We start from the raw sequence: 13,726 nt of genomic DNA on the forward strand, positions 1-13,726 counted from the left end.
AATTCACTCCCAACCCCTAGCCAACTTGTAATGGACACATAGCAAGAAATGAACTTTTGATGTTAAAAGTTAAGATTTTGGAAGTGAGAGTAATTACAATGTAAATTAGCCTACTGTGACTGATTCAATCAGAGACAATGCCTGATAATATGCTATAATGCTGCTATAAAGCTAATCCACCTTCCCTGATTTTCATAATTTTAAATTGGAAAACTGTGAATCATTCAAAAATCCCCAGGCACTATAATGGCATTGGAGGATCTGCAACAGTCTAGTTGGGATAGCATTTGAGGTGCTTTCTATTATGACTTGCTTTCTGAGGAAAAATGCAATTAAGAGACTATCCCAGATAACAAATACTGCTGGCAGGGATATAGTGAAAGGAGTCCTTTCCTATGTTGATTGTGAAAACAAAGTGGTATGCCCATATGGGAAAGCAATGTGGCAACTGAAAACAAAACATAGTCTATATCAGCAATCCCAAACCTGAGACCTCATCTTGTAAGGAAAAAAAAAAAAAAAAAGAAAGAACCAAAGTGTAGAAAATGCTGATGCATGCTATTTATTTCAGCAGTGTTTATGATGGCCAAAAAGAAGAAACAAATTGAAAACCCATCGAAGCAAATGCCTGGATGGATTATGATTCATCTGTATCATGTTAGAACATTCAGGCTTTGTGGAAAACAAAGTAGTGTTACAAGAATTGACTTGGAGAAGGTTCACCGAATTATTACTGAGGGACAAAAGACACAAAAATTATTTCATGCACTAAATAATGACAGTACTGATACAAATTTATACTAGCAGTAACCTAACCAGTAGATATACATTGGCCATTGTCTATTGCTAGTCAGCTCCATGCCTGCCCCTATATAATCTTTGATTACAGTGGGCCTTTAGAAGCTCCAAATTCACATTTCCCAGACCCTCTCGCAAACTAGTCTTCTAAACTTCTTAGCCATATGAGTTCTAGTTACTTTCTGTAAAAATGAGAGAATCAGTAGTTAGATACTGAAAACCTTTGCCTTTGGCAGTTGGTCTAGCCAACATGAGCCATACTGATTCAGTGATAATTTATGACATTTATAAATAAATAAATAAATAAATAAATAAATAAATTAATTAATTAAAAGGATTATAGGAATACATATATGCATATGTATTGTGTATATATACAAATTATACAGTCACATAGATATGTGTATGTATGACTGTGACTCTGGAAAGATACATGCTAGCCTTTTTTTTTTTTTAAGATTTTATGTATTTATTCATGAGAGACACACAGAGAGAGAGAGAGGCAGAGACATAGGCAGAAGGAGATGCAGGCTCCCTATGGGGATCCCAATATGGGACCTGATCCCAGAACCTCGGGATCATGCCCTGAGCCAAAGGCAGACACTGAACCACTGAGTCACCCAGGTGTCCCACATGCTAGCCTTAAATATGGGTGCATGTGTTGGAAGGTGGATATACAATGAGAGAGGAATAAAAAACAGGTGATCAAACAGAAAAGACTGGGAAAATATGCTAAAAAGACTTGATTACATATATATATGTAATCATATATTTATATATAAAAAGTACCACCAATAATGTCAATTATAATAAAAAATAATGACAGTGATATAGAAATTAGTCTGGCATGTATGATGGTAACAGATGATTCTTTATTATTATTTTTTTAAATATGGAAGTAATGATAAATGGTGTCTTCTTAACTTGGATTAGGATTTTTCTTTTTTTTTTTTTAGGTTTTATTTATTTATTCATGAGAGAGAGAGAGAGAGAGAGAGAAAGAGAGAAGCAGAGACACAGGCAGAGGGAGAAGCAGGCCCCATGCAGGTAGCCCTCCAGGATCTCCAGGATAACGTCCTGGGCTGAAGGCAGGTGCTAAACTGCTGAGCCACCCAGGGATTCCCGGATTAGGGTTTTTCAAACTACTGACATTGAGGACTAGATATTTCTTTTCTTTTTTTAAAGATTTATCTATCTATCTATCTATCTATCTATCTATCTATCTATCTATCTATGAGAGACACAGAGAGAAAGGCAGACATACAGGCAGAGGGAGACACAGGCTCCCCGCAGGGAGCCTTATTGGAGACTTGATCGGATCCGTATCCCAGGATCATGCCCTGAGCTGAAGGCAGGTGCTCAACCACTGAGCCACCCAGGCGTCCAGAGGACTAGATAGTTCTTTGTTGTGGAGGACTGCCCTGCCATTTTAGGATTGACGACAACCCATTACCTCTACATACAAGATGCTAGTGGCAGCTCTTTCTTTCAGTTGTGACAACCAAAAATGTCTCCAGACATTACCCAATGTCCCCTGCAGGGGAGGAGAAAAAAATCGTTCAGTTGAGAACCACTGATTTTGACATAAGTTTTCTACATGTATATGCTCCATAAATGAAATAATTTAGTTTAATTCCCCAAACCTTTAAAAGCCAATTTGCAATTTGTTGTTTGAAAGTACACTGCTAAGTGCACCTGGGGCTATAAAGATTTTAATGTGTAGTCCCTATCTTCAAGAAGATTATAATTTTATGTGAGAGATAGGCAGGTAAACTCCTAAAATCCAATGAAGAAAAAGTACATATTACAAGGCATAGCCATGAGTGGCAGAGGTCAGGTGAGGGAAGTGATTCATGAAGACATTTTTGAGATACTGAACTTAAATCATGTCATTAAGGACAAGGGGTGATTTCATGGGATAAGGAAGGTAGAGAAGAAGAAGGGCTAAGGGAAAAGAATGAGCTAAAGCCAAAATTGAACAACTATCGAAATATTAGAATAACTATTTCTTAAGATTTAGGAACACCTCTATCTACCTATGACTGTCTAAAAGTTAAGATGGTAACCAACCATAGACGAGGTTGAATGCTAGACCAAATGGTTGGAATCCCTTTTTTTTTTCAATAACTGACAGCTGTAAGATGTTTCTGAGCAGGTGGGTAATTAGGAAAATAATTGGTAGCAATAAATGAATGGAAAGTGGAAACCAGAGAATGCTGGCAGGATAATTCAAATATTATGCTTAATAGGGACAGTAACTGTAAAAATGGAGTCATTATTCCTAACATATGACTTCCTGCTTATGTCTAAAACATTTGTGAATACCAATGCCAATGTTTTAGTAACGCTCACTTGGATCCTTTAAAGCTTCATTCTTAGAGTTAGACATTGCATTTTTTTTCCACACTAGTTTCATACCCTTCAAACAATATGCAGTTCTCACCTTTCACCCTGCCCAAAGAGAAACTGAACATTCAGTCAACCAAATTCTTGGCTCCTTCTGGCTTCTGGCCCACCTCTACTCCTGCCTAATCATTCTCCCTGGCCCAAAACTGGCTACAAAATTTGTGTAGAACCTTTGCCTTTTGCTTTACCAGGAACATATTTTCTATTTTCAATCATGCCTGCTTATCATTTTTTAAAAGAACTTATATTAAACTAAATATTTTTATTAAAATGAATTTCATCTAATATTATTTTGGAAATAAGTGACACAAAAGAAGATTTTGCAGTGATTTAGAGTCATCGTTAGTGACAGATGTTATCATTTTTCAATAAATGAGAAAGTTTCATCATATGGACAGTATGAAAACATATAATTATGCATCCAATTATTTTTATCAAGATAAAGGAAGACTATAAAGAATAAAACACCTTGAACTCCATCCATACACATAAGTTGTTGAAGGACATTTTAATATATAAAAGTATAAAAGTATTTGACATATTTAAGCCATATTCTATTAATGAATCTAGTTCCATTGAATTTGAAATAAAATTTTTCCTTTTAAGCAATATGCTACCATTTAAGTCTAGGAAACATCATGAGGATAATTCTTTAAAGCCTTTAAGTATAAACTTTTATAAATAAAAGTCCTTATTTTGATTTATATAACTTAGAATCTTTGGGTAATATGAAAGAATACAAGCAGAAAAAAAAATGGAGTCTTTTGGTTTTACGATTAGAATGGCTAAAATGAAAATGAGAGCCAAAAGTTAAGTGTTGTCAAGGATGTAAAGCAGCTGGAACTTTCATGAACTTCTGGTGGGAGAGTAAATTGGTACACTTTGTAAATCTCTGTAACAGGTTTTATCAAAGCAGAACATATGTGTAACTGCATGACTCAGCAACTCCATCCAAAGGGTTTCTTAACAAAAATGTATGTGGGTGGATGGATGGATGGATGGACTGATTAATTTACATATATATATGTATATGTATATATATACACATATATATATATATAGGAAAGCAGGGATATGTATGTTTATATATATAAAAATCAAGGCACATATTCAAGAATGCTCATAGCAGTGCTATTTATAATAATTGATGATACTGCAAATCAGGGTAGAGATTACCTTTGGAGGGGAATAGTGACCTGTAAATGGTAGAATAGGGGTTCTGGGATATAAAAAATGTTCTGTTTCTATTCGGAGCATTATGTAGATGGGAGTATATACAATTACCATATTCACTGCATGTATGGTAAACCCAAAGAAAAAGGAAAATATAATATGCCAAACTTTATTTGCAATCATAATTCATTTAAAATACTACCGTAAAGATTACCAGTATGTCACTGAAAACTGCAGTGCATCATTCAACTTTATAAAAATTCTGTTTCTTTAATTTGCCAGTATGTAATAAATTCTGAGTGTCCATTTATATAATGCAAAGTAAAGCTATGAGCACAAGTTAAATAGTTTGATTACCTCTGACATTTTGGCTTTGAATAAATCTCTCTGTGGGTTATAGAGTACCGCTTTCATTTCTCTGCAGGACCATCTCTCGGATATAGAACAACTCACTCAAATCATTCATGTCACCTTTGCACCAGTACCTGACATTCTAGAGATATAATCACTATCAGAGAACTCTCATCCCTTGACATTTGCAATTATTCATATCAGGAAGCCCTTTCAAAGAGTTCTTATTTCCTAAAACCTTTACAGAACATTATGCATTTTCAAAGAAGTGAAATATATCCCTTTGTCTTAAATTCATAATTATGTAAGTCACTTCCCAGTTCCAAACCCCTTTTATCCATGCTTTCTTAGGAGAAAAATGGACACCAGATAAAAGTTAGCAAATAGACAAATGACAGCAAATTCTAATCAGTGAAATGTGATAATGGCATACTATATGTTGGATATGTCAGTCCGTCAAACTCATCTAGCGTAAGAGAAAACCTTATGATAAATAGAACATTTTGATAATCGAGGTTAACAAAAATATTTATGGGCCTCCAGTAATAAACTGGGACCTACAGAAGATAGTCATCAGCATTATTACATTATTAGAAATATCCTTATGTACTTATTTACATGTCAAGTGCTAGAGGATAGAAGGACCTAGCTACTCTGTATACATTTCCTCCTCTATCTCATGTTCTTCTCTTTCCTTTCTCCTTCACCATCCATCTTCTTGCCTTTTTTCCCTTCTTCTAGTTCTCCATGAGACGCCAAATATGTATTTGGTACCGTTTATATGCTAGGCACCGTGCTAAGCCTCAGATATAGTATCTCATGATCTAAAGTGACTTCACAATACAAGCATTTACAAATTAATGTAGGTGTGGTAGGTGACAAAAAATAAAGCCAATGTACAGGGACTTTAATTCAGGATGAAATGTGACTGCTTAATTTGTCATGGCAGTTGAATCTGAAATGCAAAATAGAAGGAAAAGCAAAAGTGTGGGGAAATGGGATTGCTATTAGAGAGACATGGGACCTAATTCTGTTAGAGAACTTTGTAAAACTGGGCAAATTTTTAAGTTACTTTGTTTCTCTGATATTGTTTCCTCATTAATCAAGTGCTGATATTAATGCTTTTCCTGGTGGTTTACAGGGTGAAAGAAACCCAAATTAGGTCATGAACATTGTTCTATGTACCTGCACATAGATGTTCAACTTTTCCAAAACTCATTGAAGCTAGCAAGTATTGGCCATAAAAAATAATCATGATTTAAAGAGAATCAAACATTCCTCTCCAATTATCCTAAAAAGAAGCTGAAGCATTTGAAGAAGGTAAGTTAATGACTTTACCTTCTGTTTCTCTGTATCAACTATATAATGTTTATATTTCTTCTCTTTCCTAGACACTAAGATCTGACTTCCATTCTTTTTTTGGAGGATTCTTGAATTATGTGAGTGTTGGGGAGAAGCAGAGCCTCATCTCTAATCATAAAGATAAAAAGCCAAATAAACACCTCTAGGTTATGATCCTACCTATGACTCTGAATCTTGAAGGAATAAAGCTGCAGTTGAGAAATTATTCACAAGAGCAATAGCAAACCCTCAAGGGTCCAGCAAAGGCAGAGGCAAAATGCCCACTGATGTACTGCCAGTACAGCATCCTAATCACATTTCCTGCAACATCCCAATCGGATTTTCCTGAACACATCCCAGTGTCCAACAATGCCTGGGTCTTTGTGACTCCTGTGCATTTTCCAGTCCTGGAATTTCAACCTTCTCACTGATCCAACAGCTTTCGCTTTCTCTTGAAATGAACCTGAGCATTTCTCTTGCTTACTTCCAGGAATCCTAATTGCCAGATGGCATTCAACAGTTTGTCAAACTCTCATGGATAAAGAAAGCCCTTCACTGGTTTTTATGTTGGGAGCAAACTGAATTAACCCCTCTTTTTGCCCCAGCTATCTCTCCCCTCCTTTATCCCTCCACAGATTTGCAAAAAGCATAGCGCATATGAACTTTAGCTCCTGATGCTAAAACAATTTGTTTTTATATTTGCCTTATGACTCCTTTTATTTCAAATGGGGACTCCTATGTTCGTAAAAGAGATTCCCTGAGGGAGGGTTGAGGGAGACTGGAAGAAATTCTCATATGCTTATCAATGAGTCTGTGCCTAATGCTTTCCAGTTTATAGGCATGCTGATAAGAAAACAAATTGAAAAATGCAGAATGTGGAACCAGCCTTGGCTATCTCCCATGCACATTTCCCACAGCTCTAGACTCTATTTCACTTCAGGCAATTTCAAGGCATCCTTGGCCACAAATGAAGAAATATAGGTGTTTGTTTGGCTGTGTTTTTTGTTGTTGTTTTTGTTGTTGTTTTTAACAATACAGAAATATCCAATTTTTTCACTATAGCCTCCAAAAATAGTGGATATCAGTAAAATGAGCATGGAAAAGTTGACTTAACAATGGAATGTCTATGTCCAGAATCAATTTGTTTATTCTAGTTAATGTTCTTATGAACTCAAATTTAAGTACAATGATAAACTGAGGATGAGCATCATATACATTCAAGCATAACCTGGGATTCAGAATAAAAGCACCTGAAATATTCCCCTGCTCCCTAAAGTTCTATAGAAATGGCTGTCCCTCTTATGCTTTAGTTAATCTGCCTGCTGCAATGGGGTATAATTAAACCCTACCTGTGACGTATGCATACCTGCAGCACAAGACAGCATAAGATAGCATAATAACTTTTTATTTTGTGGATGAAAGTATGTAAGAAGGTGTGTAAAAGAGCATTTTCTTGTGGAGGCTGAGAAAATTAAGGCCATTCCACCTTAAGTTCAGCGTTAGCATAAGTACAGCTGTCTCAAGCCCCTGTGAATAAGAGCTGAACTTTACCTTACTTCAGTTACTGGAGGTGGGGGGGTGGGGGGGTGGTAACAGCTTAACGCCCTAGAAAGCCCCATATTAGAATGAGAACAGAGCTCAATGCCAGTGGCAGAAAGTCCCATATCAGAATGAGAACAGAGCTTAATGCCCTTGAAAGCCCCATATCAGAATGTAAACAGAACTTGAGAAATTCCTCCAGCCCTTCTGGAGGTCCCCCTAGACCAGCCCATAAAACTAAGCTGGAACCCACCTCGGGGTCCAAGTCCCTGCTTCACTGTGTCGGGTATACTTGGACCCAAGCTCGAGCTTGTTAATAAACCCTCATGTACTTGCATCGGTGTCGGCTCGTCAGTGGTTTCTTGAATTCGCAATATTGGGCACAACATTTCTGACTCTTAGCATTTCATGTTTGGTTCTTTGCCATAGATTATTCACTGCTGTCCCTCCCTTCAGGTCTCTACTTCCATCCATTTAATAAAATGACAAACTTTCTGTCATCTTCTGTCAGTGCTTCAACTGAGATTGATACCCAACTAAAGAAGTATTCTATCACTCAGCATTCAACAAAGAATAAAGGCTAAATTCTTTAGGTGAAAATTCAGAGCAAAGTATATTATGTAGGACTTATGTATTAATTCACCTAGAAGGCAACCCTCACCTTTGTAAATCTCATCCACTTGCCATCACGTACATATGGTTTTTGAGTGTATTTGTTTCATTTGCTTCACCCTTAGAAAGGCATTGACACATGCACACACAAAAACAAAACCAAACAAAACCAAACAAAACAGAAAAATCCACCTTGAACAGGTTGGTTATATAGACTTCTAGCAAAATGTCACTTTTTTCAAAAACTAGTGTCAGAGGATATTGTAGTTTTATGTTATTTGAAGATACATATAAATAAATATTTACTCCTGGGGAAAATATGTTTAACTCTCTTAATGGAGAACATTTAAAGATGAAAGAAGACAGTAACTTATGTTCAGGATAGTAGAGGGCTATACACAGAGGGATGACGGTGGTATACTTAACTCATTCATTTGCAATTCTATGACACTTCTAGTATGTACCACGTCTATGATAACATTGTCTAAGTCTTGGTCCCTGTTGCTGATGAATTCACAGTTTAAAATAAGAAAGATAAGAAAAAAAAGCTGTTTAATAAAATATGGTATTTCTGTGATATAGTAGTACACACAGAACTATTGGAATGGAAGTGAAAGATATGAAATATGGATTTCCCTTGCTTTCCAAAAGTTTGTGTTAGGCCACTTCACTTTTCTGAAAGACCCACCTTCATACCCTTTTTAACTAACTGAAATCAATCCTAAGAGAATTTTTGCTTTTAGGAAAAAGTCATTATGGTACTTAGGTAGGCCTTTTGTGAAAGCAAGGTGCTGTAATGTGCACTTTCTGAGAGCACGGGATACCTGTAATCCAAATTTGGCTGAGGAACAAGAGGGTCAGAAAAGGCTTCAGATGAGGCATGGCATTCAGCTGAGCTGACAAGTTCCAGTAGATGCAGAGAAAGGTAAAACAAGATTCCAAGCAAGGAAATAGTTGAGGGAAGGCAGATTTAGATGATCCGGCCTGAAAACACAGTGAACAGGAAAAACAGAAAGGAAAGGAAGAGAGATGACAAGACAAAGAGATGTGTGATAGGAGTGAGTGAGGCCAGACTATACATATCAAAGACTTATCTGAGAACTAGAAAGAAGTGAGAGAAACATATAAAGAAAAGGAGATGCCTTCTTCACAATTTTCCTTTTACTGGTTTGAATGAGCATTCTGAAAACCAGTTCAATCTAAAAATTGACTAGAAAAATATTAGTCCATTTGTGGAGATACATAGATGGATAAAGTGTATTGAAAACTTTTAATTATGATCCTATGGCCTTTAATTTCATTTTGAATTAATCTCAATTGTTTTCTGTACCCTCTGTCCTAGTTGAGCATCAGTTGAAATGGGATCTCACTGATAATGTAATATTAACAACTAAGGCAAAGCTTATCTATTACTGAAACTCCAAATGCCATTCCCAAATAGGTCTCCTGATTCCACAGGTGTTTAATACCCTAAAACAAATAATGTGCCCTGTATTAAAATGGGCTGCTTTTCACCTTAGCCATTGGTGGGAGGTAGGTGTGTTTCTAAGTTTGATGCATATTATACTCTAACATTAGAACAGACAAAACAGAGACCAATAGAAAAGAAAATGTAGTATCATAGGATTTCACTCATATGTGGAATTTAAGAAACAAAGGAACAAAGGGAAAACAAAGAGAGGCAAACCAAGAAACAAACTCATTGAAAGAGAACAAACAGATGGCTTTCAGAGGGGAGGTAAGTGGGAGATGGGCAACAGAGGTGAATCGGATTAGGGAGGGCATTTTTATGAGGAGCACTGTGTGATATATGGAATTATTGAATCACTATACTGTACCCAAAACCAATATAACACTGTATGTTAATTAACTAGAATTTAAATTTAAAAAATAAAGAGAGAAAAAAGATAGATAGCAAGATGCTTTTTGAGAAAGTCCAAACTCAGTTGCCACTGATGACTGGGTATCATAACTCTGAAGAGATATATGATTGAGGAACAAAGATCAGGATTCTGGGGTACCATCACCATTGCATACCCATTTCTTGATTTATAAATGGAGAATGGGATAAGAAAAGATGAAAAGTGATCATGGTTTGATTTAAGCTTCCTTTCAGAACAGTCTCCCTACGAAGGATTTTTTTTTCCCCTTACAATTTAGAAGTAATGAGAAGGATGAGAAAGAGGAGACATACAAAAAGGAGGAGAATTAGATTTCAGGAAATATATCCAGAATTTTAAGTTACTTCATTAAAATAATTTAGGCAGCAAGTCTGCTATCCAGAATCCATCCCACAGTTTAAGCAATAGGATGCTTTTGTTTTGTTTTTAATTTTATTTATTTGAGAAAGAGAGAGAGAAAAAGAGTGAGCACAAGCAGGGGTAGGGGCAGAGGGAGAATCAAATTCCATGCTGATCAGGGAGCCCAAACTACATTGGGCCTCCTCCCAGGACACTGGGATCAAGACCTAAGGTGAACAATAGGATGTTTTGTAATAGCATTTATCCTACCAAAGACCTTCAAGGTTCCTAAGGATCCTATTATCACAACAATTAAGTCTCCTTGCCCCCAGCTCTGTGATCACCTTCCTCACACAGAATCAACTAAATCTCTCTTGTCACTTATTCCTGTTTGTGTCCCTCAAGATTGTAACTGTTGCCACTAACAACTGATCTCCACCTTGCCATCAGCCCCAAAATAATGCTCAGCTCTTTGTCATCTCAGCCTTCCATACTCTTTCATGCTACATTTGAAAACAGGCACTCTCCAACCAACCTACTTTCCCCTACGCTGTTTCTTCCCTGAAAGTTTCTTCTTCCTCTTAGTATTAACTGAACTTGGTCTCCCTTGTGGACATCATTACCCAGCAGCCCTGTTTGGTGACTCCTGATTATTTTCACACATCTCAAGATGCTCACTGCTCCCTATTGCTTCTTTAGAACATAACTTTTCCACCCCATTATTTAAAAAAATCTTTTTCATAAGAGGTTCATGCCAATCAGCTTTACCAGTCTCTGGCTCTTCAAAGTACAGAAGTGATATTCTAAAATACTAGGTCTAATGGGCAGGCATTATATGAAAATGAATTCCATGGTCTAGGGCAGGGTTCAACAAACTATGGCACATGAGCAAAATCTAGCCTGTCTTTGATACTGCATGGTTCACAAGCTATGAATGGTTTTTGCAGATCATCATTTGTGATTTGATCAGAGGGGACACTTACTCACTTATTTGAGAAATTAAGTAAAAAGATTTCCCACAAAAGTATTTTCATTCTTCTCATTAGTAGACATGTATTATAAAACACTGTACTTAATCATTATTTTGCATTATCTCAATAAAATGTTTTGGTAATTTGTTTTCTGTCTTGTTACATAAGTTCCCATAGAATATCTTCTCAATTTTGCCTGTTGTCCTGCAAAATCAAAAATATTTACTACCTGGTCTTTTACAGAAAAAGTTTACTGATCCTTGGTCTAGGGGAAAATAACAAAACATCAAATTAAGCAAAATTACACAGTTCTTCTTTCCTTCTTTCCTCCCTTCCTCTCTTTCTTGCTTTCATTTCTTTTAAATTTGGAATTCCTCAACACTTTTGTTAATTCCATTATAATCATTGATATTCATGACATAATGTTGCACTTCTTAAATGCATTTGACCATGACTATTTATTTATTTTTTAATCAAAACATCTTGCAGGCCAAATATTCTAAGGGAAAAGTTTTAAAATCACATTTTAAAACAGGTCCTATTTCTTAAATAAAAATGTACTGGTATTTGGATCATTATTTGCATCCTTAAGGACCAATTATTTTCACAGCTTTCAAATTGCACAGCACTTCTCTAAGATGTGGGTCAACTCTATGTCATCAAAGTTCAGTAGCAATCACAAACCTCATCTTGAAGAAATTAAATGTTAAGGATTGACTGGAATTAATGTGATCAATTTAGAGCAACATTTTCATATTTTCTTTAAAAACATGGGTGAGGATCTCCAAAACCAACTGATTCATATTTACATATTAACCTTACTTTAAGCACCTGTCGACTCAGCCACCTGATACTTAACAGGAAAGCCTCATTCCCTACAGACCTCATTTGTCAGCTTTCCATTGTTTTCCCTTGGATCCACCATTTTCTTATGCTTTTCAAGTTATGCATGAGAAGTTAGCTCCAATCTTTCTTATCTTCTGGGTCTCCTCATATGCCCATGGTTTAATAAAAATCCACAAAAATAATTCTTATCCATACTATTTATAATACCATGCAGCTTTTTTTTTTTTTTTTCCATACGTACAATTCTAATGGGTTAGCATTTCAAACTTTACTAGGACAGTCACCTCAGTGGACTCCGTCCAAGTTAGTCTCCCACACTGGGACGTATCTGTCTTCCATACACCTGCTGGAGTTACCTTAAACTCCATTTGAGGTGCAAAAAGAATCCAATGTGATTCTCAATTAACAATTCCATCAAAAATGGAGCCACCACAGCATTCCAGATCAACCTAGCCCAAACCATTTTATCCTAGCATATCCCTCATTCTTTTTATCTTTTAGATTCTTTGATACAACAAGACAAACTTCCAGGGAAAATATGTTAAATCTTCTAAATTTGCAAATGTCTTTGCAAATAACTTTCTTTGTTTTGTATAGTCTCTTTTTATTTTCTGTGAATACACACATATCACTTCCAAACCCCAATCAAGAAATCATGATTTCAAGAAAACAGACCCACTATTTTCTCCTTTTAAAAAGAGATGCACTTAATAAGCTTTTCCGCATGTGCTACATCCATTGCAATTTTGTTCAAATTATTTCTTGACTTATCATCACCTTCTGCTTCTGGATTTTACGGTCTCAGCAGTTCATGAGTTTCACTCCAAACAATTCTCTAGAGTGACTAACACATAGCAAATTCTAACAACACACTTTCTGTTCTTTCAAAACTCAAGTGCTTATTTATTTTTTATAGGAAATATTTTCCACATTTTTCTCACTAAATTTTTGGAGGTCATGACCTTTGGGAGTAATACATGCTACCAGGAAGTCTGAAATATTTCATTAGCTATATGATTGAAAATAGATTAGCTACCAAGAGAATACATCTTAGGTTTTGGAAATAAGACCAAGGACAGAAACCTCAAAAGCTTAGTGTTCTAGAAAAACAAACAAACAAACAAAAAAAAACTGAAACAACTATAAATCATTGATCATTCAAGAAGCACTTTCAAAATGAATTGTTTCAATTTTTCAAATGTACTAGGAACAAAACTGTTTAAGAAGGAATGCTGTTTATGAATTCATGATTCCACCTATTGTTTGACTGATGGACATAACGTATCACATACCCTTAAGTTCTAAAAATACCAGATAATTTGATTCTTATTAGTCAACAACCAACATGAAGTGCCTTTTATAAGCTATGGAAGTTAATAAGCTAATGAAAAAATATAGGAATGTTGTAAATGTACAGTTTCTTACTTTCCCACCATTTTCATCATTACA

The 13,726-nt window shown here is 35.8% G+C and overlaps 1 protein-coding gene and 1 long non-coding RNA gene across 6 annotated transcripts in view; one reads left to right on the forward strand and one right to left on the reverse strand.

Moving 5' to 3' along the window:
• The window catches only part of LOC140611887 (uncharacterized), a 160,596-nt gene that overhangs the window by 122,414 nt on the left and 24,456 nt on the right, over positions 1–13,726 (forward strand). The window contains exon 4 of one of the 2 annotated variants that reach the window (XR_012013200.1): positions 6,120–8,139. The exons of the other annotated variant lie outside the window; for it this stretch is intronic. This is a non-coding gene — a long non-coding RNA (uncharacterized lncRNA). Of the gene's footprint in view, positions 1–6,119; positions 8,140–13,726 lie in introns of those variants that run through there. 2 annotated transcript variants of the gene reach the window in all.
• The window catches only part of DPP10 (dipeptidyl peptidase like 10), a 1,275,784-nt gene that overhangs the window by 113,882 nt on the left and 1,148,176 nt on the right, over positions 1–13,726 (reverse strand). The gene's annotated exons all lie outside the window — the stretch shown is intronic.

The sequence above is a fragment of the Canis lupus genome, chromosome 20 (assembly GCF_048164855.1).
Source record: "Canis lupus baileyi chromosome 20, mCanLup2.hap1, whole genome shotgun sequence".
NCBI lineage: Eukaryota > Metazoa > Chordata > Mammalia > Carnivora > Canidae > Canis > Canis lupus.